The sequence below is a fragment of the Pogona vitticeps genome, chromosome 4 (genome assembly GCF_051106095.1).
Source record: "Pogona vitticeps strain Pit_001003342236 chromosome 4, PviZW2.1, whole genome shotgun sequence".
NCBI lineage: Eukaryota > Metazoa > Chordata > Lepidosauria > Squamata > Agamidae > Pogona > Pogona vitticeps.
The window spans coordinates 59,542,889-59,570,564 of NC_135786.1; the positions used below are offsets into that span (position 1 = coordinate 59,542,889).

General features: G+C 43.2%; 1 long non-coding RNA gene across 1 annotated transcript in view; it reads right to left on the reverse strand.

Moving 5' to 3' along the window:
- Positions 1 to 733: 733 nt before the first annotated feature.
- LOC144589026 (uncharacterized) overlaps positions 734 to 27,676 on the reverse strand; it is a 43,612-nt gene continuing 16,669 nt past the window's right edge. The window contains exons 2-3 of the long non-coding RNA XR_013544863.1: positions 3,673 to 3,783; positions 734 to 777 (exon numbers count right to left, since the gene is read on the reverse strand). This is a non-coding gene — a long non-coding RNA (uncharacterized LOC144589026). The remainder of the gene's footprint in view (positions 778 to 3,672; positions 3,784 to 27,676) is intronic.

Genomic DNA, 27,676 nt, shown 5'->3' on the forward strand with positions numbered 1-27,676 from the left:
CTTTCCTGCTATAGTTAGGCTGTGTTGAGTTTCCAGCAATGACTTGAAACAAGTACTGGCAAAGGTTAAAGGCAAAAGCAGAATTATAGTTGTCAATTAAGAAGACAAAAATAGGGACTGCAGAAAAATTATGTAATTTTTATGTTGACATTAAAAAAAAACACCACCAAACTGTTAAGATTTCAGTCATCGGTTGAAATGGAGACTGCTGCCAAGAAATCAGAAGAAGACTGGGATTTGGAATGGCAGGTATTTAAAAAGTGGATAAGATACCAAGTCTACGAATGTGTTACTGGAGAACAAGGTCAAGATCATCCATGCTACTATATTCCCAATTACTATGTACAGATGAGGAAATTGGACAATGAAAAATGCTGACAGGATACCATGGACTGCCAGAAAGACACATAAACGGGTTCTAGGTCAAATCAACCCTGAAGTCTCATTAAAAGCTAAAATGACTAAACTAAGACTATTGTACTTTAGATGTATAATGAAAAGGCAAACTGACTCAAAACTACAATAATTCTAGGAATAGCGGAAGGCAATGAGAGAAAGGGAAAACTCTGTCTGAGATGGTTTCATTCCAGAAAGGAAGGCATGCCCTCTGGTTTGTAAAACCTGAGCAGAGTCAATAATGTCTTTTTGGAAGTGCGGTATTCATTCATAGGCAACAACCAGGTGGCACATAGCAACAACTGTATTTTTTTAAAAAATAAATAAATAATAATTACCCATTTCACATTGTTCCAGAACTGATGTGGCTTAGGTCTCTGGCTGTGGAGCAAGAAGTTCGGAGTTTAGTTTCTCACTGTGCTTCCTTGACAGGGGCTGGACTTGATGATCTAGGGTCCCTTCCACCTCTGCAGTTCTAAGATGGTAGTGGTTGTTAGGTAAAAGTTAGCAAACATATTTAATGCAAACCTGTGCTTTCCTTCGTCTTCTTGTCTGTTGATGAGCAAGTGGCCACCCTAAAAGCACAGCTCTTAACATGCTTTGCTTCCTCTTCTAGTATTTTGGCAAAAAAGGGGGGGGGGGGAGATCAAGGATACTGCAGGGAGCTCAGTCCTACATCTCTGTTTATTAGCTAATGCTTATCTCTTCCTATGTTTCCAAACACAGCTTTGATTACTACTTCCCTCCTCACATTAACCACAGATTAATTGAAGAGTTAATTTGACCACATGAATTAAAGAGGCAGAAGAAGAATGTGTATAGTATTAAGGGGTCCTACAAGGCAGAGGAGGAAAGAAGGCCTAAAAGAGCAAAGAACCACCTCTGGTTTAGCTTATATTTGTGCATCAGCATAACGGCTGATGTCCTTCTTCACAGAGCTGAGGATCAAAGTCTGTATTCCACACAATAACTCCATGCAAGAATATCTTGTGGTCTGCTTATTCACTGGAAGGGGATGATTTCCACTGGAGAAACGGCATGGGACCCTTTAGCCATTGTACACTTTTTAGTGCAACATCCTACACTCATGTACTCAGATGGTGGGGGGTCTTGTGGGTGTGGGGAGCACAGAGGGGTGTGACACTCATCAGAATAAACACAGACACATCTCAGGTGCCTTGTTGCACTTAGACACTCCCTACAGCTTGGTTTGGTTCTGTGCTTTCATGATTTGGATTAAAAGGAGCCCAAAATTCCCTATGGGAGACAGGGCAAGACTAACAAAGGGTATGTCATATGTTGGTTGGTATAGCATTCTTGAAGGATATCAGATATGCTTCTATCATGTTGAGCGCTTTCTTTGCACCACCTCCCTCTGCAGAACATGCAGTGTGGTCCAGTGCATCCTGGCTGACAAACACAAGGTATGTGAACAGAGACAGGACAAAGAGCGTGTCACCTAAATCTGGTTGACAAACTGATGATGGATCCAATCATGACAGACCTGAGACATCTGTCTCCAGGAACAAAGGAAGCAACTACACTGGGTAGCAGAGAAAGCTTTGCTGCAGACCGGGTGGGGGTGGCACACCTTGTTCAGTTTATTTCTGCTGGGGAGGAGGCCAGGGAAGGGGAGCACTGAGGGAAGGAAAAAAAGTAAAAGATCCAAAGGAGTTTCCTTGTGCACTTACTACACCTAGCAAACCCCAATCCAGCTTTTGCTAACCCAACACCCTCCAGCTGTGTTGGACTAGCACCTAAATCAGTGGGCATGCATGCTGTGGCTTATGGAGGTTGTAGACCTGAATATCTGGAGGGCACCAAATTGAGAAGCCTTCCATTCTTATCTCAAATGGCTGACTGCTATACAGTAGTCTGTTTTTTTTTTCCAAAACCACTTTGACCAGGAGGAAAATGTTTTCTGTATTACAGAGAATTTTAGGGCATTTTTGGGGGACATGGATGGGAAATATGCTGTCCACCCCCTGTGTTCTGGGATTGCAACTCCAGGGCTGATGAGTGTTGACTATCAAACAACATCTGGAAGCTGGCAGGTACCCCCTGCAATTCTAGTGCCGACTGCCTTGTGTGCAGGCTGTTCCAGAAGCCCTCTGGCTCTTTGCTAACTCCACTTTCTGCTACTTCTCCCAAAGGAATGACATTGACCATTCTTCCCAAAGGCCATGATAACCAAGTGTCTTCTGGTCAAGAGAGGAAGCAGCAGCCAGCAAGGCATACTGTCATCATTGTCATCACTTTTTAAACAGGCAATTTAAAAAGACATGCAGAGTTTACTGTGCTTTCATGATTTGTTATTGTTTTTATTGATCTTATGTAAGCTACTCTGGGAGCCTCGTCAGCTGAACAGCAGGGTGAAATGCTTACAAGAAAACAAATATAATAAATGATGGGGATCATGGTTTGAAAAACAAATTTCCCTACCTTTGGGCAATGACACACTTTCCCTCCCTTCCACCGCTCTGCCAGCAGGCTGCTGGGAGTGAAACAGAGCTCTTATCCTGAACAGATCAGTTGCAGAGGGTTTTGATGTTAGGCTAAGAGCTCCATGGCATTTGGGCAAGGGCTACATGCTGCCTGCAGGTTGCCTACGGCACACACAGAACACTGGCCACACCTTTTGCAGCTCACTGTTGCCTTGATTGAACTGACAATCTGCCTTAGAAAGCAACCAACATACCTTTGGCTGTGGTTGTATTGGCAAGGGGAGAACACCAGTGAACGTAAGAAGAGTCATGCTTGGTCTGATCAATGGCCCATCTTGCCCTGCATTCTGTTCACACTGTGGCCAAGGAGATGCTCATGGGAAACCCACAAGTAGGACATGAGTGTAACAATACCACCACCACTATCCTCACTCATGGTACATACCAATGTACAGAGACTATTGCCTTGTGTGCGACCAACATGAATTTAACCCAACTCTGGGAGGCAGTGGAAGATAGGAGTGCCTGGCGTGCTCTGGTCCATGGGATCACGAAGATTCAGACATGACTAGACAACTAAACAACAACATTGCCTCTTATGCTACAAAGGACATAACTAGGAGCCACTAGTTACTCCTAGTGACTAGGAGCCACTGATAGCCTCATCAACCACAAAACAATAACAAAGTGTGTCCATTCCCCTTTTATAGCTGGTTCAGATTAGCAGCGGCCATCACTACAGCATATGATACCAAATTACATTGCACAACTTTTGTACTACATAGAAAAGCAGCTGGCTGCAGAGCCAGAGGTTGGGAGTTTGATTTCTTACTGTGCCTCCTGCGAGCAGAACCAGCCTGTGTAGCCTTGGGCACGCTGCACAGTCCTAAGGTGCCTCCAGAAGAAGGGAAATGGTAAGCCACCTCTGAGTACCTAGAAAACCCTGAAAAGGATATCCATAAGTCAGAACTGACTTGACAGCAGATGATTATTAGAAAAGCAGCTGAACATGCTGATTTTTAAAGCAGTTGACCCACCATTTCTGACCATTTGTTAGGTTTCCAAGGACCCTTTAGGGGCTCTTGGGACTGAAGCAGAAAACCATTGCTCCCTGACAGGACAAATGAAAAGGCTGCTGCTTCCCAGGGACAGGATGTGGACAGGCGGGATATAAATAACATAAATAAATAAATAAATAAAACATCATGAAAGTATGAACATTTTTAGGCAAGCCTTATTATATCAAGCCAGTTCATTGCCTCATCCAGCCCAAGGTTTACGTGCTTTGGCAGGCAACCCAGCAAGGTAAGCAGAACTAAGTATGGTAGCAGTTATAGTAGTGATACATGTGGGGTTTTTTCCTACCATCAACTAACATCCCAAGAGATCATGACTGTACTCCTGTGGGACCTGTAGAAAAATCATTTGCATTATTTGATTCTGTAGAGCAATTTGCTGCACGTGATTTCCTCAATATATTTAGAAATAAAACTCTTAGTAGTCCCAGACAGCATCACCAATGGTCAGAGATGGCAGGAATTATTTAAAATATCAAGAGGGACACAGACAGGGCAAGGAGATTGCTGTATAGTAAGAGCACCCATATACTTTATGTCAATGCAAGGAGATTCCTTAAGTCACAGTAAACTTACCAGATTCTTCATTTACTAAAAAGAACCAAGCACAAATAAAAACACAGTGGTTGAAGTCCTGTTGCATAGTATAGTAAGCAGCACCTAGAGTTGCATGGGGATTTGGTGAGTGAACTCCTCCTTGTTCCACTGATTCAAATAGGCCTGCTCTAGTTGTGATTTATTTTAGCATCTTGTTGGCTAGTGTAGTAAATTGCAACTGGAGTAGGCCCTTTTGAATCAATGGAACTTACAGAGGAATTGACTCACCAAATGGTTCCTGATTCAATGGGCCTACTTTATGGTAATTAACTAACACAGTGAAAGAAAAGCAGAATTGGTGGCAAAGAAAATTAAAATTAATATGGAAGTGGACTATATTTATGGAAGAGCGTGGTTGCCAGCATCTGTGATTAAGCACAGCATCCAGATTTCATGGGTATTTCCAACCTCCAGCAGCCCAGGGCAATTCTGAGTTAATACAAACAATACCGATTACTTAGTAAACTTGCTGTTTGAATCCATACAGATGTCCAAATTCCCTTGAGCTGTTGAAGTTGACCTTGAATGGCTTTTTGTGTGTGTCTCTAGCTGCCTGCCAAGAACCCAGGAGGGTTTTTCACTGGACACAAATGTGCAGTAGGGTGTGTACCAAAATGGCTGTTCATTGGGACTCTTTCTTTTTGTATACTTACGACAAATGCAGTTATAGTACACAACTGACGTGAAATATGGTTAGGAAAGGAATGGGAATAATTCCTATCATTCTGATTCTTTGTATTCTGCTTACAGGCCTCTCCATTCCAGATTACTTTTTGGGTTTTTAGTTCAAACCTTGGACTTTTCTAAGTCCAGATCTATACACATCACTTAGAATATACCACTTTACCTTGGCAAGGAGACTGATACTATGGTTCATTTGCTTGTATCTAGCTCAGAGATATATGGTTTTGTCTATACTAATGGCCACATTTAATCAAACAAAGTAAACTAAATACTAAAAATGCATCTTATATTTTGTGGATATTTATGGGGCTTTACAGTAGCTCTCAGAAAAATCTTACAGACACAGACAAAATTTTGAGAATTCACCTTGTACAAGTCACACCATTCTCAAGGTGTGTGCAGAGAATGTTTAAAACAATGCTGCAAGCAATGAAGCTCACTCAGAGGGGATGGTTCTGATTAATACTTGATTTTTTAAATCCACATGTTTAAACTGTGGTTAATGCACTTGATTAATCACACTAATTAATTGGATAATGCTTTCAGCGCTGCTTTCAAGTTGTCTTTTTTTCTTCTTTTCTTATGACACCGAAAATATAACTTCTCAATTCATTCGTAATTTACAAACGAGTATCAACTGTAGTTTATGATGTGGCTCTCCTGACATCAAAGTTTCACATTTGGCGTTTTCAATGAACTTTTATTTTATTACCATAGCAGACGACTTTTTAAAAAGCAGCTTAATATGTAGAACAAGTAGCACTTGAGTGTGCCTTTTTAAATATATGCAAATTTGCCTTTTATTCAGAAAGTTGGTTGACCTTCAAAGTTCCAACAAAGGAGAATGAACAGAGGCTACCCTGCATTACATGTGTTACACCTGAGGCTGTCACAGCAATGAGAAGTGTAACAAATTCTCTCTGGCTGCCCGGGCACAGAACAATGTAGGAAACAAGAACCTCAAACAGAGGCTCATCCACTCCTGCTTGCAACCACGTAACCCACCATTCTTTGCACTGTGGAGAGAGCTTTGGCTTGTCTCAGAACACTTCACAGGGGCAGTATGGCTTGAGAGAGATTGTTCAGCTAATATAGCCAATGTTTGTAATTCACTTCAGTTTAAGAGGTGCCAGTGCCATCCTGTGTGTGCTTTGAATAGTCAGAGCAAGCAATATGGCTGAGCAGCTCCTGCCTTTAAGGAGGGGTGGCAGAGTTAAGCTATTTTCATACTCATCCTGGGGGAGAGGGAGAGGAGAAAACAGATCTTTTAGATACAGAATACCAACCAACATGGCATAAAAATAGAAGATAATTCATAGTGTCCATACAATCTCTGCTAGTACATACCACAACAAGAGGTAGTGAAACTACAGTACTGCAATACGATCTCATCTGACACCTTGCAACACAACACATGCAATATGCAGAATAACACCAAATTGCCCCCAGCTCAGCTCACAAGCTCCAATGGCACAGACAAAAGAACCTCGGACACTGACTCTCCTGGGAGTTCCAACTGCCAGAGACTTGAATCTCCATACACGACACCGCAACACTACCATCTTGAAATCCAAGGCACAACAAGGAGAAAGGAGAAGATCCAGCTGCACAGCTCCTGCAGAGAACCCCGGGCAGGAAGCCTGAGCAAAGCATATGCCACCACCCTGTGACTTCAGAACCACTCAGGGAAGGGTAGACCTTTTTGGCAAGCAGCCAAAGGAAAAGGCTAGGACAGTCTTTAAATGGCTGCCAGAGGGAAAAATATGGCAGCAGGCTGCAGCAATTCTATATAACAACATCAATATAGCGCCCCCTTTCTTATCTTGCCTCAGTGGGGTATTTTGCTCTGGCAGTTTCAGGTGTTAGAATGGAATAAGATTGAGTGGTTGTGCCATAATTGCCAGGATGAGGTACCTGTGAAGCTTTTAGGCAGAGAACTCTTAGCAGTGATCTCAGGTCCACCAATGGATCTGGGAAGGGGAGATGGTTTTCAGCATTGGTCAACCCTCTCTTTCCTCAAAGAAAGAATTACTGATAATTCATGATAATACATTTGTCTGATCCTTGCCTGGACACTTTTCTCCTGTTTAGCTGCTTGGGGGAGATTCTATTCCCAAAGATGTCTTTCTTTAACTGTATTAAGGCAGAGAGAAAGTGCTTTGGAGTGCCTTGCCCAAAGCCTAGAAAACACAGAAACAACATTTTGTGAAATCTCCTAAGAACACAAAGGTAGCTTAGCAACCATGGAGTCTTGCATATAGAGCAGGTTTTGGAAATAATTTCTCTTTGAATGCACCACTGGCCTTCTGATTTGATATTGTCAGGAAAACACAAGAGTGAGAACGAGGTGTTTTGCATTGACGGGACTCTGAGATGAGTGAAAATCAGCACCTTAATAGACGACCGGTGTTTTACTTAATTTCTGATGTCAGTGGTCTATTCAGCCAATCAGAAAATTATGAATAATCTCAGTTCAGAACTTAAAACCCCTGAACCTGTGTATTATAAGGTCGGCCAGATCTAATAGGATGAATTAGTATGCAAGAGAAAAGTCCTATGCAGGCATTCCTATCAAGGGAAAGAGAGAAAGCATCTCTATGCCTTGCTCTATAGTGCTACATGTATTGCCTGGTGGATTTCTGAAACAAGAAGCTGCATTTTAGTAAAAACAGCAAAGAGTCTTGTGGTGTCTTATAAAACTGAAACGTTTTATATGGCAGATGCATTTTACTCTTTAGATGCACCTGAAGAAGTAGACTCTAATCCAGGAAAGCTAGTGTCAATAAGATATGTCAGTCCTAAAGGTGTTCATAAGTCGAAATGTTCGTAAATCGAAGCACCAGTTCCCATAGGAATGCATTGAAAACTGATTAATCCGTTCCAGCTGAAGAAAAAAAATCACCAAGAAAATAGAAAGAACACAGCAAGCCCGGTCGGAAGGCACTCTGTTGCTGAGGTTTAAGAAGAAGAAAACCTCCAGAAATAAACACTATTGCTGAGGTTTAAAAAGAAGAAGAAGAAAACTCCAAAAACAAACAGCAAAGCCACCAAGAACACAGCACAGAAACATACCCGCCCCAGCAAAAACCCACCTAGAACAGTTTTTTAAAGGAGAAAACAGCATCTTACCTCCCTGCAGACACACACATATGCTCACTCCGAAGCAGAAGGAGGCAGCCCCAAGCCGCCGCCGCTGACACTCTCTGGCTGCCAAAAGTGAAAGAGCTACAGTACAAGGCAGCCTCATTGCCACCTACAATTAGAAATCTGAATTACCCGCCTTTTTCCCCTGCCTTTTTTCTGTTCATAAGTGGAAGCTCCATTCACAAGTCGAAGCAAAATGTTGCGCCGGGAGCTGTTCATAAGTCAAAACTGAGAGAAGGTACATTTGTAAGTTGCGGCACCATTGTATCTAGTTGTCTTGTGTGTTCCCAGAGGCAGGAATACACAAAGATACAGGAAGCTGGACTAGATGGGCCCCTGGCCTGATCCAGCAGGGCTCTTCTTATGTTCTTACATTCTTATCCCTCTTTTTCTTTTCTTATCTGATGCTGCTTCTTAAATATGCTGGTTTCCTGTCCGCTCACAAATCCAGAAGAATCCTCTTTCCTTAAGCCTGAGCTCCCAAAAGTGTGTGCTGTAGTGCCCCACGCCTCTTACAAGGCCCCACGGCTCCCTGGTGCGCCACCAAACCAGCCAGGAGCAACAGAGAAGCATTTCTTTGATTTTTTGCTGAGCAAGTGGCAGCGCTGCTGCCGCCGGTGGTCTTCCAACTCAGCTTGATCTCCTTTGTGCTTCTGTGCTTCCTGCTCTGTCCCACACCCCTTGCCGCTCTTCCTGATCTGCTGCCACCACCGTCGCTCGGGGGAGGTGTGAATGGAAAAAGCACTCACTGCTTTAATCCATGATGGTCACACTCCAACCATCTTTCTGCTCTTTCTGCAGGAAACCATGGTTTCAATTATCTGCATTTTACCACAACCCTATGTACTACATGCAAGGGGTGGGCTTTGTGTCCTTTGACCTGCCCCCTTATGGGCTTTTTCCTGCCTCCTTGTATGTTGTATATAGGGTTCACTACAATTTGTGGTTTCAGGTATTTGCGATAGATCGTGGAATGGGTCCCCCGCAGATACAGCGGTCCTGCTGTAGAGTGAACTTCCTTATGAATGATGGAGGAAAGCAGATGATTAGGCAATATGCTGAGAAAACTAAAAACAAACATCTGAGAATTTTAGGAAATGAGAATTTTTCCACTTGGCCCATCCAGAGCAGCAACAACAACAATATCCAGCAGGGATAGGAGATGAGGCAGGGTCAGCAGGCACTACAAAGATATAGGCAATGGCAGTGGTTATCCTGCTTCAGGTGGCAGGGTGGTCCCTGTTTTAAGAAACAGAATGGGAACAGCTGTGTTCAGGAAATGTCTAGAATTATGTTGCAAGGAGTGAAATGTTCCATTGCCCCAATTCAATCATTCCCTCCAAGCCGAAAATGTGGACAGAGTGGCTCCACATGCAAGCTCCCAAGTTAGTTGAGAGCACATTTTCAGACCTGTATTACAACCATGGGAATGAGAACTATTTTTCAGAAGTAGCAGAACAAGGATTTTGCAAAATTCAAACAAACAAGCTGTTGTTTATTTTTGGAAAGGGTGAAAAGATAAAAATGCAGTAATTGGGTTCTCTGGGCATAACGGTAGTGCTTGTGAGAGATATTATTTCAATTAGGAAAAAGACTGACTCTGAAGATATTAGACACATGAGCTTGCGACAATTCAAAAGGATGTTGGGGTAAACAGGGAAGGCCAGCTGGAGGTCCAGCTGTTTAAAAAGCAATGTTGGGATGGGGACATCATTTGGATTCGATGTAGCTATGTATAACATCTCTTTTGGCCTGTGATATCAAGAACAGAGAAGTTCTCAAGCATGAGACTCAATTTCTACTTCGGTTGCATGATATCAATAGCCTGAAGTGGAGCTGGGCTCCCCAGTTCTGTAGTCCAAGAAGTAGTTTTTTCAGGTTCTGGCCTGAACACTGGTGAATCTTCCTTTCATTAAATGTAAATAGACAATAATGTTTGTGTACAAACACATATAGTATAATACACAGTGAGTCACGCATAGCAGAACTAGCAAAAGATCTAAAATTATCTGACAAACCTGGCTTGCCACCACAGCGTACAGACCATGAGACCTTCACAGCCTTTTGATTGTTTCAAAAGCTGTATGACCTTGAGCTATACAGGTTCATGATAGATTAGCTGAGTGCAACTGAGTTTTTGGCAAATGCAACTGGGATTAGGTAAGAACAGGGGAGAATATGTGAAGTTTGGAAGCCTAAGATGCTCTATGATTATCCACCCACCTAGGGAGTCACACGGTTCAGCATCTACACCCAACAGCCTCTCAGGCAGGTACTGTAGAGTATGTTAGGTAATAGAAAGGGAAGAAAGAGTCAGGCTATCACTCAAGAATGGGAAATGAATTGCTCACGGGATGTGGCAGCTTTATGAAATCAATCGCTTGTGTCTCTGGGGGATGTATACAGCAACAAATTAATAGGAACCTCACAACCACGCAACACATGGCTTATTCCATGGGGGCGCTTGCAAGCTGGAGAAATCCTGAGGGAAAGCACTGAACTCCCTTCCTCCCTCCCTCTGCTTACAGGATCTTTCTAGGCACAAATCCCTCCTCACGCAAATGTGTTTACGATACACATTTATGGCCAGTTCTGCATATTCTTTCAGCTAAATAACCTACTTCCTCTACTCTTCACAGGCATTCTGTGGGCCCTAAAATTTCCAACAATTTTCTGAAATCAGGGTTTGGAAACATCTCCCTCTTCCAATCCTGCCACTACTAGCCATGGGCTTTGGTCTGCTGCTGGTGTGTCTGCAATCTTTCGAGTGCTTAATATGACACTGCACAAGGGTGTCTGGAAAGGGTATTAGCCCCTAATGAAATTGGTCATTAAAGATTTTAAATCAGAGGTGACACCCTGAGTTATGGTTCATATCATTAAATTCTCTGCACATCGTTGCACATGTAAGAATGAAATTGGGGGAGGGACCAAAAATATGAGTAGGCAGGCCTTCTGTACTCTTAGTAGTTCCATGGAAGAGGAAATTTCAATAGGTATAGTGACAAGAAGTGACAAGCTTCATATGCTATAACTTCCAGTTTGACACAACTATAAAATATACAGGAGTCTTGTCCTCCTTTTCATATGCCCACCCTAGTGTGAATGCCCATTAACACTGTTCTCACATCGAGTTCTCACTATCCCATTCATGTTAGATGTCATGTGAATTCAGAGCATAGAAAAGTTACTTCTTCAGTGAAACCTCTCACAGTCCCCTTGTTAATAATGATGATGATGACGATGATGATGATGATGCAAAAAGTTCCACATAGATAGAATCACTGCTAAACACAGTGCAAATATTTAGTGAAGATATCAAAATGAAATTGGGAATTGACAAATGTGCAGCTCTGTCTATACATCGGGGCAAAATCCAAAAATTAGATGGAATAGAGTTTAAAAATGGCAATATTATAAAATCACTATCAAGTGATGAAAATTATAAATACCTTGGAATACGAGAAGCAAACAACTTCGTGCACACAGAAGTTAAAGAATTGACAGAAAGAATATATCAAAAGACTGTGGAAAATCTTAAAATCAAAATTTATTGGGGGAAATACAATCAAAGCCATAAACACATGGGCCATTTGAGTAATTAGATACCCCCTGAGATAATAGATTGGACTCAAAACGAATTAGAAGAATTGGATTGAAAAACACGGATACTAATGAACATGCATCATGCACTACATTCAAAAAGCGATGTGGACAGATTATATTTACCATGAAAAATCTGAGGCCGTGGATTACTGCAAATACAGCAGGTAGTAGAGGGAGAAAAAAGAAGCCTAAACGATTATTTCAGTACAAGCAGAGAAAAATTACTGAAAGCACTGAAAATGGTGAATATTCTGAAAACAACAGAAACAAAGGCTGAATATAAGAAACAACAATTAGAAAATAAATTAAATAGGTGGAAAAATAATCCACTACATGGGCAACACCTGAGAAATCTTGATGGAAAGCATGATAATAAATCAAAATGGGCATGGCTAAAACTGGGGACCCTTCAAGATCTTGTAGGATTTCCCGATCCAAATGTATAGATACCTTGAACGTAACACACCAGACATAGCAGTAATATAATGAAAAATGTCCAGAGCATTGGCATTCCAGGGGATGCCAAAGTTGAAAATAAAGAATTAGAAAAACTAACAAAGTGCAGAGATTTGGCAATTGAAACATCTCACCTCTGGAAGAAACACACTTCAGTGGTCCCCATAGTCATTGGGGCTTTGGGAGCAATATCAAGAAATTTCACACAATACTATAAGCAGCTGCAAATCTCAGAAATCACACCATCAGAGTATGAATATGGGGACCACTGAAGTGTGTTTCTTCCAGATGCAGATTGTTGTTGTTGTTGTTATTGGGATACAGTCTGCATTCTTCTTATTTAGCAACAGAGGGCAATCTCACCACACAGTGAAGCAGTTGACTATAAGAATGAGACAGCAGATATCAGGAGCTTATTTCACTTAGGGCACAAAATTAAAAGCGCTTATACAGCTGCAGATATCTCCTGACTGCAGTGTTCCTGACTGCAGTGCCTGCCTTCATTGTTTAAGCCTCATTTCAGAGTCCAGGACTTACAAATGCCATGAAGGATAGTTACATGTCCCTCTTTTTAAACCGTTCTCAGCTATCTGCATCTGATGCCCTATCAATCACTTTGTTAGCAAATCTGAGTCCTATAATAAGAGCAACAAGTTCATATTTTCTCCAAGGAGGACATGTTTAGTGTCATTCTCTTATTAATCATTTATCATACATTTTATAGACACGAGGATAAAGAGCCACAAAAGAGAGAAGCCTCAAAGTTGGTTGTTGACAGTAAGTTACCTGTAGCAGGCAAACAGGTTGCATGGACACACTTTCCTCACTATGGTGAGCACCGTGGCTTTGCAAGGTATAGTAATTAGGTTTTAAATTAGCATGTCAGTCCATTATTGGCAACAGGCATTGGTTTTGGCACAGAACAAGTTCCTTGGAGTCAGAAGAGAGATGCTGCTGGGTGCCATTCGTATACTGATGGCACTGAACCCCAAAACTGTGGACAACCTCTTTTAGTTGCCCATGGACATGTAAAATAGCATGGGGGACAGAATTAAACCATGGGGGACCTTGAAAACTAACAGCTGGGTCCCAAATAGGATTCCCCCAATACCACAATCTGAGTTCAGCCCTCCGGGAAGAATTGGAACCACAGTAAAACAGTACCCCTAAGATCCACCCCCCCCCAAAAAAAAGCAGCCTGGAAGGATACTATAGAAAAATGGTATTGAAAGCCAGCAGAACTCCACCCATCCAGTTCCCAATGTAGGTCATCCATCAAGGCAACCAAAACCTTCATTGTTCCATAACCAAGCATGAATCCAGATTGAAATGGATCTAGATAAATCATTTCATTTAGTAACCTCTGGAACTGGAAAGTCACCATACAGTCCGATACCTTGCCCAGAACTACAAAATTGGAGACTGGCCATTAATTATCCAATATAGTTAATAGACTTTCCAATGATCTATAGCCCACGTTTGATCATATCTGCACCATTTTCCAACATCACTGTTCTAGTCTCCTTACCCATGTATTTCATCACACCCAGTTCCCTTCTAAATGAAGGAGCTGGTTTGGTTCTTCTCTGGGGGCGGAGAAGGATGCTTATAAACAACTGTGGCTTTCATTTCAAAGGCTAAAATCCAAGAATAAGTCATAACACTAGTAGATCCACTAAATTAATGAATTTATAGAGGAGCTGACTCAACAAATCCCTACTGATTCATTGACTCAACAAATCCCCACTAATTCATTGGGGCTACTCTAGTTGCTACTTACTACAAGATTTTAGCCACTATGTGGTAAGCCAATCCGGGAGCCTGGTTAACTACCTTTTAAAAAGTACATAGTTACACTCACACTTTTAACCACTGCCCCCCCAGTGTTTGTTACCATGAGAGTTACACTTAAGAAACAACTATTTACTGTTTTTTACAAGTACTAGTTACATTTTAATTTTTTTTTGAAGGCATGAATGCTACAAACCACTGGTTTGAAGTACAAAGTGTCCCCTCTCATCCACAACAAAACATGAGGTAAAGCTACAGTTACACCACAAAAAAGTGAAACCATGCTTCATCACAACACCTTCATTACTCAAAAAAGACAAACATTAGAAGTCAACTGTTTATTTTTAACCATTTACTTTTAAATTGCATCTGGGGCCATCCGGCTCATTATGCTTAGTGGGGCACTGAATGTCTGCCCTGAAATCTTGCCCCAGGTCAGCCACTGTTTGTGTACACCCAGGAATTTTGCATATCTTTTTATGAAGTCTGGATATAAATTGTGACACAAGAGAAACCAACAATGTCTTGACATTTCTGGTCTTTAATGATCTCAGCCATAGCCATTTCATTTTTGATAAGGTAAGGTTTGCTTAAGACACTTTGCAGGTTGTCTGCTAAAGTCAGGGGGGGAAACCCACTGTGACTTAATAGGTCATGACAGGTCATGATAAGTGCAGGCCAGCAGCATCCTTTAAAAGCCTGTGGGTTAGACTTGCTCTTTCTCTCCGCTTACTGCTGCTGCTTTTTGTCAGAAAATTTGCTTCACTCACCCATGGATCTCAGACCAGCTTACTGGGCAGTACTTAGTAAGCAGCGGTTGTAGTGAAGCCAGGGCTCACACGGTCAAAGTGTCAGGATGTTTTGATTAGCAGAGATGATGTCATCTAGTACCATCCCTTGGGCTTCCCAGTTCCTTCAGGATTACTTAACAGTCATCATCACAGTAGCTGGAACAATTGACATTTCAAGTAACAGTATATTGATACAAGCTTCCCCTACTGTAACGTGTAAAGTTCAGGATGACCGAGTCTTGAATGGGCAATTGAGACCCATCAGCTTTGCAAAAGATTTGCTCCTGATGGAACTGAATTGACAAAGCTGGTCTGCATTTTTTAAGGCCTGGGTATGGGCACTGCCATGATGAGGGCCTGAACTTTAAAATTTACCACTATGTCATGATTGGGAAGTATTGCAAACTAGGCATACAAGTATGTGTCTTGGCTTTTCTGCTACAAGCCCAAGATTCAACCCCAAAGCCTAGTTGTCTAAGTGAGCTCTGGGCTTTGTATTTCTAAACTCCTATTGTAAAGGTTATCCATTCAGCTACCCTTTACATACAGTGGTGCCTCGCCAGATGATGATAATCCATTCCATTGAAATCACTGTTTAGCGAAATCATTATCTAGCGAAAAGCATTTCCCTATTGAAATGCATTGAAACCTATTTAATGCGTTCCAATGGGGAAGAATCGTCGTTGTCTAGCGAAGATCGGCCATAGGAAATCTGCTTTGCAAACTGCCAATCAGCTGTTTAAATAGCTGTCTTGCAAAGCTTAGGTCCCAAAAACACCCATTTTGCGAGCGCGAAGGGAGCTGTCAAAATTGTTGTCTAGCGAAAATTGGTTTGCGAAGCAGGGACCAAACATTGTCCAGCGAAATTCCCCCATAGGAATCACTGTTTTGTGAATCACTATGGCAATCGCAAAAAGTCAATGTGTAGCGAAAAAATTGTCATGCGGGGTAACTGTCTAGCGAGGCACCACTGTACACTGCTGTTGCTTTCTTCCAGAGCCAGGTAAAGCCAACCCCCACCACCCCACTCTCAGCCATATGACTGCTGCTTTAGAAAGCATGCCAAGGCTAGTCCATCATCACAAGAAGGATAGAAGCAGAGGAACTGCCTTATCTGCAGCATCAGGACTTTGCTGTCACTACTAGAGCAATTAGCATCTCATTTAGAGTCTTTAGCTGCCATAATCTGCCTCTCACACTGATATACTCGGAACAGGGATAAGAAGGAGTTAGTAATAACCCCAGGGGATCAAAAGGACTAATATGGATTTTGGCATTTTTCTTGTGGTCAAAAGGGCTACCTTAGCTTTTTCTGAATGCTTTTTCAGCTCCCTTGAGCAACCAAAGGATTGGAGGGAACTAGCAATGCTATTGCCTCTTAAATTGTCCGCTGCTGGAGGCAAAGGCTATACACTGGGTTGCAGAACCAGCTGCTTCCCTTCCATCCCTGAAACCCCCCCTCACATCCATTTCCTGAATCCATTTTCCCCAGTTCCCTGATTTGAATTCAGCAGGGCCATGAGCTTTCATGTTGTTTTGGTGCAAGTCATTCATTGCTGGTCTTTATTTTAAGAACTTATCCCTATGGATTAGACAGTACAATTTCAGAGAGCTCTGCATTATTGAAATATTTGTGTAATTGCCCTTCAGTAGAGGACGCAAGGTCCTCTGCAGGCTATGTAAGCACATGGCAGGAGTGGGGGTGGGGGCCAGAGCAAGACTGTCACTCCAGTTCCTCTAGGAGACCCAGTGGGAATATGGATACAGGGGGTAGGAGACCATCTGTTTGCAGCCACAGCCTCCAGCACCCAGGCTGCTGCCACATGCTCTGTGGGCAGTGCTACTTTTAGCTTGGCCCTGGGGAATATGAGTTCGTCAATATGGAAGCAACCAGCTATCAACACCAGCAAGTCACAAGGAAAGGAATCTGCACTCCGTGGCATTTTTCCTGTCCATCACCACAGAAACTTTGCGGCTTCTTTATGGAACCTGTTCTCAGTTTCATCCTGCCACATGGCACTCTTGCTGTGCCATAGGACAGGGGACGTGCCACTCAAATGGTTTCCTCATCATTCTGGAAGTATATAACAAATGCCTTTTCCTGTGGTCATAGATGCCAGAGAAAAACTTTACCACAGCGAATTCAGTTGGATCCCCTTACTGCAAGGATTTGCTATCTGGAATTGTAGTCAGAAAGTTAATTTCCCCATGATCTGACCCTCTCTGTCATCTACAAACTGGTGTCATGTAGTGGTTGGATTAGGCTTTGGGAGATTAGGGTTCAAATCCTCACTAGGGCCATGAAGCTCACTTGCACCCTCTCAGTCTCAGCCACCTCTGAAGGTAGCTGTGACGATAAAGTGGAGAAAAGAAAAGATGTGTACCCTGCCTGGAACTCACTGGAGGAAAAGCAGGATACACATGTAACAAATAAACAATAACAATAAATTAGCCAAGCTCTTCTAAGCAAGGGAAGTGTCCTCCTAACATTATTAATAGTCCTTGCTATGAGAATACCTTCCTGAGAGAGTGTCTGACCTAATGCAAACCACCAGCTCTTTTGTTCTTCTCTCATTTCTTGATCCTCACCTCCAGTGGTGGGATTCAGCCGGTTCGCACTGGTTCTACAGAACCGGTACCTAATGTACTATTGGTTCTGCAGAACTGTTTGCTGGCCTGCTGAATCCCACCACTGGGCACGCCTGCTGGCGGGCAGCAGCGCACCTGGGGAGAGGAACTGGGAGCGAACCGGGGAGGCGAGGGAGGGCCATCCCCAAACGTGATTTGGAGGAGAGAAGCTGGGAAGGCAGCAAAATTTATACAAATCCGCTCCAGCCCGCAATGGCTCGGAGGAGGGCGGCCACTCCTATCCCTCGCGATGTGCCGCGGCCACTGTCGCCTGTCCTGCCCTGCCCACGCTGGTCCGCGCTTTCCCCTTGCTGCCTCTTTTCCTTTCTTACGCCATTGTGTTCCTTCCTTCCTTCCTTCCTTCCTTCCTGTAGCTTGTGTTCTCCCTGTCGAGTCTTTGCCCCTTTGTTCTTCCCGTCCTAAAAGTCTGTTCCGACTTGACAGCACAACACACACACACACACACACACACACACTGCTCAAGGCACGCGCTGGGTGGTTTACAACTTAGTTATGCAGGCTACATATTGCCCCCTCGGCCAACTGGGCACTCCATAATTTTTCTGCCTGCACCTTCCCATCTTTCAGATAGAACTGTATAGTACTTGCTTCCTTCAAGGTAGGGTCCATCCAGCCCTGATTTTGCTGCGTGGGCTCTGGATCCCCGATGGCACCATGGCAAAAACTGGCGATGAAAATGGGTATAAATCAGCAAGGAATGCAACCATTTTATTCTCGCCTTCCCAGATTGGAGTTGATGAGGTTGCAAGTGACTTACAGCAGATAGACATTCATTTTACACAAGACTTACGTACAGATCTGTGACCAATCAGAAAATACATTACTTCATTTTCTGTTACACAAAGTTTCATCATGTACACAGCTGTACAACATTAAGTCTTAATCCTTGATACCATACCTGAATACAATCTATACATGACTCAGGTAAAATCAGCCATCAGCCATTTTACATTTAACTATACAAGATTAATATTTAATACATTTTCATATCAAAATCTCAACAGAAGGTACTGTGTCAATGAGGAGCAGGGAAACGCCTCATATTCACAGTGAAATAACTAGGCCTAACAGCTACCCCCTTGCTCACCTGACTTTTCTAGGGAATGCATCTGTATACACTGTACTCCCCTCATCATCCACTTGAAGTTATCTAATTGGGTCAGGGAGACGAAGGCCTGCAAGCATCCTCTTAGGGTACAGCAATCTCTCCCTGTATAATTCACACATGGATGCATTGCCTTCTCATCTTTTGGTCACATAATTTGGGTAAGCTTTAAAAAAAATAATAGGGACAACCTCTTTGAGAGCACATTACCCAGGAGATCCAGCATAACTGAGGAAAAAAAGGGCTGGATCTATTCTCCAATAAGGAGGATGAATCAGAGGAAGGACAAAACTTTACCAGTGCATTAAAATAACAAGAATAAAATAAAATTCAACACATAACATGGCACAGTTTTGATGGAAAGAATTAGATAGCTTATCCCATTCACATCACAGGCAATATCCATTAGGTGACCATGAAGGGCATATTTTCTGAGTATTGCATTTCCCCAGGCAGCAGGTATTACAGTTTGAATGCACAGGAAATGTGATCTCCCAACAGTGCAAGTGATACCTAAGGAGAAAAATCTGTGGATCCTGCATGGCTGCAAATGAGTTACAACTCAGGAAGAAACCAATTGTGTAGAAAGGACCCATAATTGGGCTGTTGAGTGTTGCTTGCCTCCTGGGGTGCTGGATTGAAGCAAGCTAATTATTCTTGAGCACCTTTGTTCCTTTGAGCCCAGAAACCACTCATATTTCTGAAAATTCTCCAAAGGTCCTCTTGAGCTCAGAAAGCATACTTTGCTGCAGAAGAAAACCAAGAGAAAGGCAGGACTCGCTCTATGCAGAAAGTACAGGAGCGTTGTCCTCTTTAGCATCTGTTCATCCAACCAACCCTACCATTAGGGAGAGTGAAGTGGATGCCTCAAACGGCTAGTTTAGGGTGTCATGGAATGGCAGCCAGGAAACAAGAAATTAGTGTGGAGGTGATCTTCAATGCAGCTTTTCTGATGCTATGATAAGGATAGAGAAGGTTTCGTAATCCTTATGTAACCATCATATGTAGAGGGAAACACATGGGCCTGGGATCAAGAGGATGCTGCTCCAGGGGCCCCAATACCTTTCGTTAAAGGGATTGTCACACAGCAGATAAAAATATCTTTGCCTGAGACCCTGAAGACCTCTGCCAGTGAGCTAAGATGGGCAAGGTTCTTTTTTAAAGAAATTACCACTCCCAGAATGCATTTGGTAGCAGAAGCATGGGTAACACTGTCCAAAGGTTACATAGGAATTGTTGTCCATAAAAGAAACTTTTCCACTTTTGCCAGTCGGAATGACATTTCTAAGTCAGGTGGCTAAGTGATCTCTGACAAAAAGCTGGTTCAACCATTAGGCAGACTGAGCAGCTGCCTCAGGTAGCAGGTGTTGGGAATCAGGAAGGGTCCATGAGATCTTAAGAGGGCAGAACTGCATGTGTCACTTGCTCAGGCCTGTAGCCTTCCTCAGGGGAAGAAGAAGCTGTCTGGTCAATGTCATGTCTGTTTGATTAGTTAGGCAAAGGTAAAGGTTCCTGTAGCGTTCACCCTTATTATATTAAGTAGTCATGCATATTCAGGTTGCAGGCTAATGTTGCTAAGAGGCGGAGCCGAGAGATATGTAATAAAGAGTCAGAGTCAGAGAGAGAGTGGAGAGATAGAGTGTGGTTTTTGGGAGATCTGAGGTGTGATTAGAGTGAAGAGTGAATAAGAACTGTTATAACAAATAGAAGGTTGAGATTGATGATAATAGAAGTTATCTATGATTAATAATCAAACATCTGTAATCAATAAACAAGTTTTATTTAAAAGACAGTGAAGTTTGTCTTCATCTTCATCCTTCCATAATTAATGTTGATTTAGTGATCAACTGGTGGCAGCGGGTAAAAAAGGAGTATTAGTTTGCCTTAGTGTGCTCTGTGTTTGCAGAGTCAGGCAAGGGCACGAGGAGCGAACACAACAGTTTCCCGTGACAATTTGTCCAGTCATGTCTGACTCTAGGCGGCGGTGCTCATCTCCATTTCCAACCCATAGAGCTAGCATTTGTGGCTATACCTACAGTGGGAGGGAGCACAAACTTGCCTCTTGTCTCAGGCAGAAAAATGGTGTGTGTGTGTGTTTCAGCCCTGATCCAACCTGATAGAAGACTGCTTCCTAATACACAAACACTGGCAGAAGGTGGACAATAAGAAGAAGAAAAAACATCTAAATGTAATATGGGTGGCAGGGGAGTCTTGAAACTATAGAAAATGCATAGTGATATGAGGAAAGGAATGATGGTTGTTGTAGGTTTTTTTGGGCTGTTTGGCTGTATTCTGGGGGTTTTTCTTCCTAACGTTTCACCAGTCTCTGTGGCCGGCATCTTCAGAGGACAGAATTCTGTCTGTGTTCTGGTGTAGTGTATGGGATAGTTGAGTATTTGTAGCTGTGGGATCAGCTTTTGGTCCTTTTCAGGAGATTGGATGATTATGGTGATCAGAGTGTTTTTTGTTATGGGTTTATTGTTGTGATAAGGGGGGAGATGATTTGTCACTGTGATTGATGGGTGTTGTTAGCTAGTCTTTTGTGTGCAGTGATCATCAGTCCTTGTGGCTGGGTAGAGTTTGTTGACCTTTTTGCAGGCTGCATTTTTCAGTGCTGGGAGCCAAGCTTTGTTGAGACAACCATTGGATCCCAGCCGTGAAAGCCTTCGAGAATACAGGAGAGGAAGGTTTGCAAAGGCTAGAATGCCAAAGACACCAGGCACCATATTCTTGTTTCCAGACACAAGTAGCACTGTTGTCAGCAACCACAAAGGGGACTGTTCAACTACTGGGAACCAGTGAGAGAAGCAGCTACAGGATAACACCATCTGGCCTGTTGAGTTATAGCTCTGAAGTTTTTCTAGAAAAGCCATAACATATCAAGGAAAGATCCAAAGCTAAAAGAGAAGCCCTTGTTCTCTGGAACAGGGATGGAGAACATGGGGCTATCCAGACATTATTGGAGAACAACTCCAGTCATCCCCATTAGATAAGTTGGCTACTAGGTCAAATGAGGGGTGTGGTCCAGCAACATCTGGAGGACCACCTTTGCACTGATGTTTGGGTGGCTGACAGATCTTCACAGTACTAGAGCCTCACATTTAGGACTGTCACATTGCAATCTGTGTTTATTTTAAACAGGTCACAAATAATGTGGTGTCTATTTCCATTTTGCATGCCTTAATGTGAGCACAGTTGTATTGGAAGAATTATGTGATTTTTCTTAAACTATGCCATTCATCCTATTCCCACTACTCAGAAGGGGCACCCTAGCACCTCACCATTGCACCAATGAGCAATTCCCCTTCTGAACAGCATACCCTGACATTTCCCCACGCCTTACAGAGAACATACTGCAGCCATTTATATGCAGGGGCTTGAGGAAAAGCCTGTAATTAATGAAACCCCTTTCATTACTATTATGCAAATGTGATTAATTTCAGCTGTTATGAATATGCAAATATTACAATTATGATCTAATTACCAGCAGTTGTAATGGGGAACAGGCAAGTGATAAAAAACGCAGCTAAAGCACACCAGCCGTGCCAGATGGGCACAGAGGTGTGAGGTCAGGGGGGCATGAGATGACTCACAGAGAACAACAGGAGAAGCAGAATACAACCAGGCAGGAAGTGCAATGAATGAGCTGAACAAACATCATAGGGCCTGGGGAGGAAAATGTGTTCTTCGGCTTTTTCATCACCTTTGTGGCCTTTACTCCATTTGTCATCCAGCCAGACACATAAAATCCATGACCCCTTCCGGTCTCATTGTGGTTTATGGAGAGATGGGATATAATGGCAGTGGGGTTTGCTGGAAAGAATGGGCTCCATTAAAGGGATGGGGCATGAGGGAACACAGTGAGCACCTTTAAAGAAAAAACAATCATGCCGAGCCTTCCACTTTAACTGCACTCTGTGATGCAAAAAGTAAGCTTTCTTCCATCCCAGCACTACTTCTCTCTATACTAGGAAAAGCCACACCTGTTAAATGTATGAGACAGAGAGACTCCTATTACAAACTCTTAGAGCAGAAGGGCCAGGATAATATTTGCATATAATGAAATATACCATGTTCTTCTTAAGAATGTGACAGGAAATGTGAGGAAGAAAGGCAGCAACAGGACAATCTGAAAGCACCAAGCTCACCCAGACGCCAGCCTTCAATCCTATGAAGTAGCAATGAATATCCCTCAAAAGATTCCTTTTTTGATCTTGTCCAGGCAGCTCTAGCTGAGGATTAAAATCTTATGCCCAGATCTTAGAAAATATTAATTTTTAAAAAACAACTCCTAGAAAGCTTCTCTGGGAGAATTTTGGGAATTGCAGTCTAAACAAAAAACAACCTTTGCTATAGGTTTCCTTCATGTCAGAAGGAAAGCCTAAAGCAGCCCTCCATCAACCTGGCGCCCTCCAGATGTGAAGGGCAAGACAGATAAACAAGAGCCATGCAGCTCAGAACAGGGCTTTCCTCTGACCAGGTTGTATTTTTCAGTTCATCATGCTGCCCCCCATGCCATCAGCTGGGCTCAGGACTGACACTGGCACGCCATGCTTCCAGAATGACTTGGGAAGTGTTCTGCCCTCACTCAAATTGCTCAGCAGTCAGTTAGTCCCTTGAGAGGCACTTCATGCCTCCCCCAGGATGGCACGTGCGCTGGGTGGAGCAGCAGAATCATTTGCCTCCGCCAATTTGCCTGGCGTGCATGCCACATGCGGCTTCAGCAGCAGCCCATATTTTATTTATAGGCGCATAATTAGTGTTTTCCCTGGGAGAGGCAGAAGCTAAACATTGCTCATTAGAAGGGCTTTGCCTGGCACCGGCAAGTGCAGCTCCATGCTGGCTGAGCAGTTAGGGGCCAATCAGAAAGCTGCTCCCAGAAGGGACGAGGCTGGGCAGCAAGGGCAGAGAGAAGGTTATGCCCCAGTTGAGCCCCGGGCAGTGTTTTCCCCTGCACAACCAGCAGAAATGCAAAAGAGCTCCATCTTTAAGAGACTGCAGAGATAAGATAAGAAACAAGAGAGTCTGCTGGAGAGATCCACCCTTCCCTTTATCCTTCAAATAGCTTTAGGTCATCCCATAAAGGCAATCTCAGTCAAAAGCTGCAACCGTTTAAGGTGCCCTGATGAAAATATTTATATGATTAACATACATATTAGTTGTATTGACAATCTACATTTTTACAATACATTTTATCCATCCTTTGTGTACACCCTATGATCAGGACATCTATATAATGCATATAGTCATGCAGTACAAAATCTACCTGCCAGGACAGGATTAGTAGCAGTACTTAAAACTGTGAGGTTCCCAACTTCACTTCAAACAAAAGCCCAGTAAATCATCTTTGGGGTTAAGGAGAAAAGCTGGAGAATAGAGCTCCCTAAAGAATGTAAGGACTGTGAACACATTTGGGTGACCCTTGGGCAATGAGAATGCCCTCTTGGCTGTTCCATCCACTCCGGAAGCACTGTTGGGTAGCTTCTGACATGAATGAAGAAGACGATAACCCAACAGACAGAGAAATTTAGCAGGTGTGGCTTTTTTGGGGGGGAATTGGAGGAAGTGATGCTGGGATGGAAAAAATAGGGAGTGGGGTGAGCAACTTTTATGGAGCTTCCAGCAAAGAAGCAAAGCTGCCAATTCAGCATGTCAAGGCTCAGCATCCCATTTCACCCTTATTTTTGTGGCGGTATATCACTGAATATGGCATTAATCTTTTTTTCCAAAGCACCATACTGAGAAACATCCCTGCAGCCAATTCAAACACTGTCATAAAATTTCAGATTTTATGAAACTCCAGATTTTGCAGACAGATGGAAGTAGGAAAAATTAATAAAAGAGTATAAAGTTTTATGCAGTATTTTGATCCTAGAATTTGGATCTTACCGGTTGAGAATGTTGAATTGCACAGGGAAGAAATTCAGCTCCCTTACAACTAAATCATGCAAAAATTATAGTTTATATACTATGCAGTATACCCATATGTCCGGATGCCGGAAGACCGATCCCTTTACAAGATCAGGTTTTCATATGCAGCAAATGGAACTGCAGATCTCTATCAGGCAGAATGTCCATCTGTATTCATATAACATCTCCTATACCCTAATGAATTAACTCCATGAGTCTTGGTATGGATGTAAATCCCCACCCAGAGTCACTAACTGTTCACTCATTTGTTCACTGTTCCCCAACTAGAACTAAATAAAGAAGAGTGAATTAACGGCATTATTCCTGTTGCATCTGCTGGTGTAATCCTGCAGTGACAAGAACCATGCTTTAAAAAAATATGCTGTCTGTTGGTTTTTGAAGGAATTCATGGCATTTCTAGTGGGGGTTTTTTGTCTACAGTCAAAATGGTGGTGTTGACAATAGCAGTAGTACGTCAATAAGTAAAGTTACATTAGTTGCACAAGAGGCCATCCTGAAATCTTAAGATGCTCTTGCCTGGTGAATCAGTAGGTGGTGCCCTTGCTTCAGTCAGAAAAGGTCTAAGCAGGTGCTTAAGGGGTGCTGTGCACCCTCTGGATTTTGACAAACAATTCAGTAGGTTTGCTCTTCCCAAAGGAGAAACCAGAACCCCACTCATTTATTTAAAATGCAGATTTAAAATAGCCCCACCACATTTGTCTGCATGCCAGCAATTTTCAGATTTTGTGTCTTCAGGGAGCCTTTTCCACACTGGACTAGACATGGAATGCCACTAGAGAGGATCCTTGGGCATATCCTAAAGCGCACACACTCAGTTCAAGAAAGATACTTACCAGACCTGCCAAGCCCCACTGCTGCCCCACACAAATAGAGAGCAGACATTCTCAATGGAGGCAATACAGCCTACAAGGGGGGGCTGGCATAATTGAAGGGGGCCACAGATTCATCTGTTTCTGCATTTGCACAAAAACTTTCCTTGTTTGACAGGAGCCCTGGAACCTGAGAAGAGCTCCTAAAAGGGCCATGCCCCCCCCCAAAGTTGAGAATGGCTTCTCTAAAGAATACAGCATATGCTTCCCTAGAGCTGCACACTGCAGTGGGATGGTACATAATGGCAAGCAAGATGTGTTTTAGTGAAATGTATTCCTTTTTGCTGTTATTTGCTCTGAGGAATCCAGGTGTACAGTACTTCTGAGTAGAGCCGGGGAAGGTTGTTCTTTGGAGCCTAAGTCCCAGGACCATCCAGCTATGGTGGGCCTCGCATAGTCCAGGGGCTTGTTCCCACATGCATATGGACAGAACAACTTTTCCCCAAGAGCCTGGAAAGGCAGTTGACCTGGAACAGCATGCAGAACATTGAATACTCAGTGTAGTCCTGTTGATGCATTCAGAACTGGTAAAGATAGAAGGGAGTAGGGACAGATGCTCCAGCCCCACCCCTCCACTTAACCTCCCTTAAACCTCCCCTATCCCATGGATGAGTAAACACTGCAACATGAATACTGTGTATTCAGGTGAACACAACTGCAAAGCTCCATCCAGTCAAGCACGTTGCTCTCCCAGCATTCCCTGGCCACACCGAGCTTTGTAACTGGGCAAGCTGCAAAAAGACAGGGCAGATCCGAAGTGCATACATGAACTCCCCTTCCACACATACAAGTCTTGAATGCCTGCATAGGGTTTAAGTTTAATTAACTGAGCAGGGATTGGAAGCTGGAATGCGTCCATCTCCAAAGAACACTGGTTCTTTCTCCCCCCACCATGTACCCATATGAATAGTATAATAGAAAAATTAGTATGACTAGAATCTATGAAATGGCATGTAGAGGTTACTTTTTTTGCACTAGAGCTTCTAGAATTGTGCACCCATACACTCTTGTCTCAGGAATTCTGGGAGTTGTAGTTCAAAAAGTAATTCATCCCAGGTTTGCTCACATGTTATATGCCACTTACATTGTAACACATACATTGGCTTATTTCAAAGCAACTTTCACACCTCTTTTACTATAATGAGAGTGAGGCTCAATGGGAACAACATCAAGAGTCTGCCATGTGAAACAGGTCCTGACTTCCCGATGCTTGCTAAGTGAGCAACTGCTCCTTGATATTTCGTCTTCCAGCATCTGCCAGGGCAATGGAGCAGTTCATTATGAAATCAATTGTTCCTGCTCCTCATAAGTAAGCCCTTTGTCCTGGGGCAGAAGTTTTTACTCAAACATTGACATGGAAGCAACTGTGGCTTGTTCTTCCACTGGCCCTACCACTCAAATAGCAATCCCCACCCGGACCCCATCAGCCTTCTTCCCTCTACCCATTCTCTCCCTAACCCAGCGCCTGCCCTCCTTTTGTCTTTTTGCCTCTGCAGTTGCCTAATTCCAGCCACGAAGCAGCAACGTTTCAGTGCCGTTGGAGCCCAAACTGTCTCTGGTCCAATGCAAACCATCCATCTCCATTCCAATTAGACATTACAGGGGAATCACAGGAGACACTCCTATCGGCAGCAGCATCTCAGCTCAAGCAGTTCTGCAGAGCTGGGGAATTAGGTAACCAGGCAACAGAGGAAGATTCAGCACCACTGTGACACAGAGTTAAACCCAGCCGCAGAAGGCACTGTACAGCCCTGGATGCTGACCCATGCCTATGCCTAACATGCACCAGAGCAACCAAGCTTTTCTGCACAGTATCTCATGAAACATGTCAGCAAAATCCTCCCTCCTGTGGCACACACTTAACTATGTAAACACTGATTTTACACCAGGGCTTTTCTAATGCTATCATTCCTCCTGGGCATGAAAAGCAAATGAGTGCATTTGGGCATGCACAGAATGCCTGGAAATGTGCTTGCTGCCACAAAGGACAGAAGGCACCTAAAAGAAAGACTGAAGAAAAAAAATCTCAATGTGTATTCTCTCCTTTTGCATGTGTACATCCCTAGGATAGTCACCTCTATCAGAAGAAAGGAAGAAGTTGGTCTTTGAGAGCCCATGCGGTGTAGTGGTCCAAGAA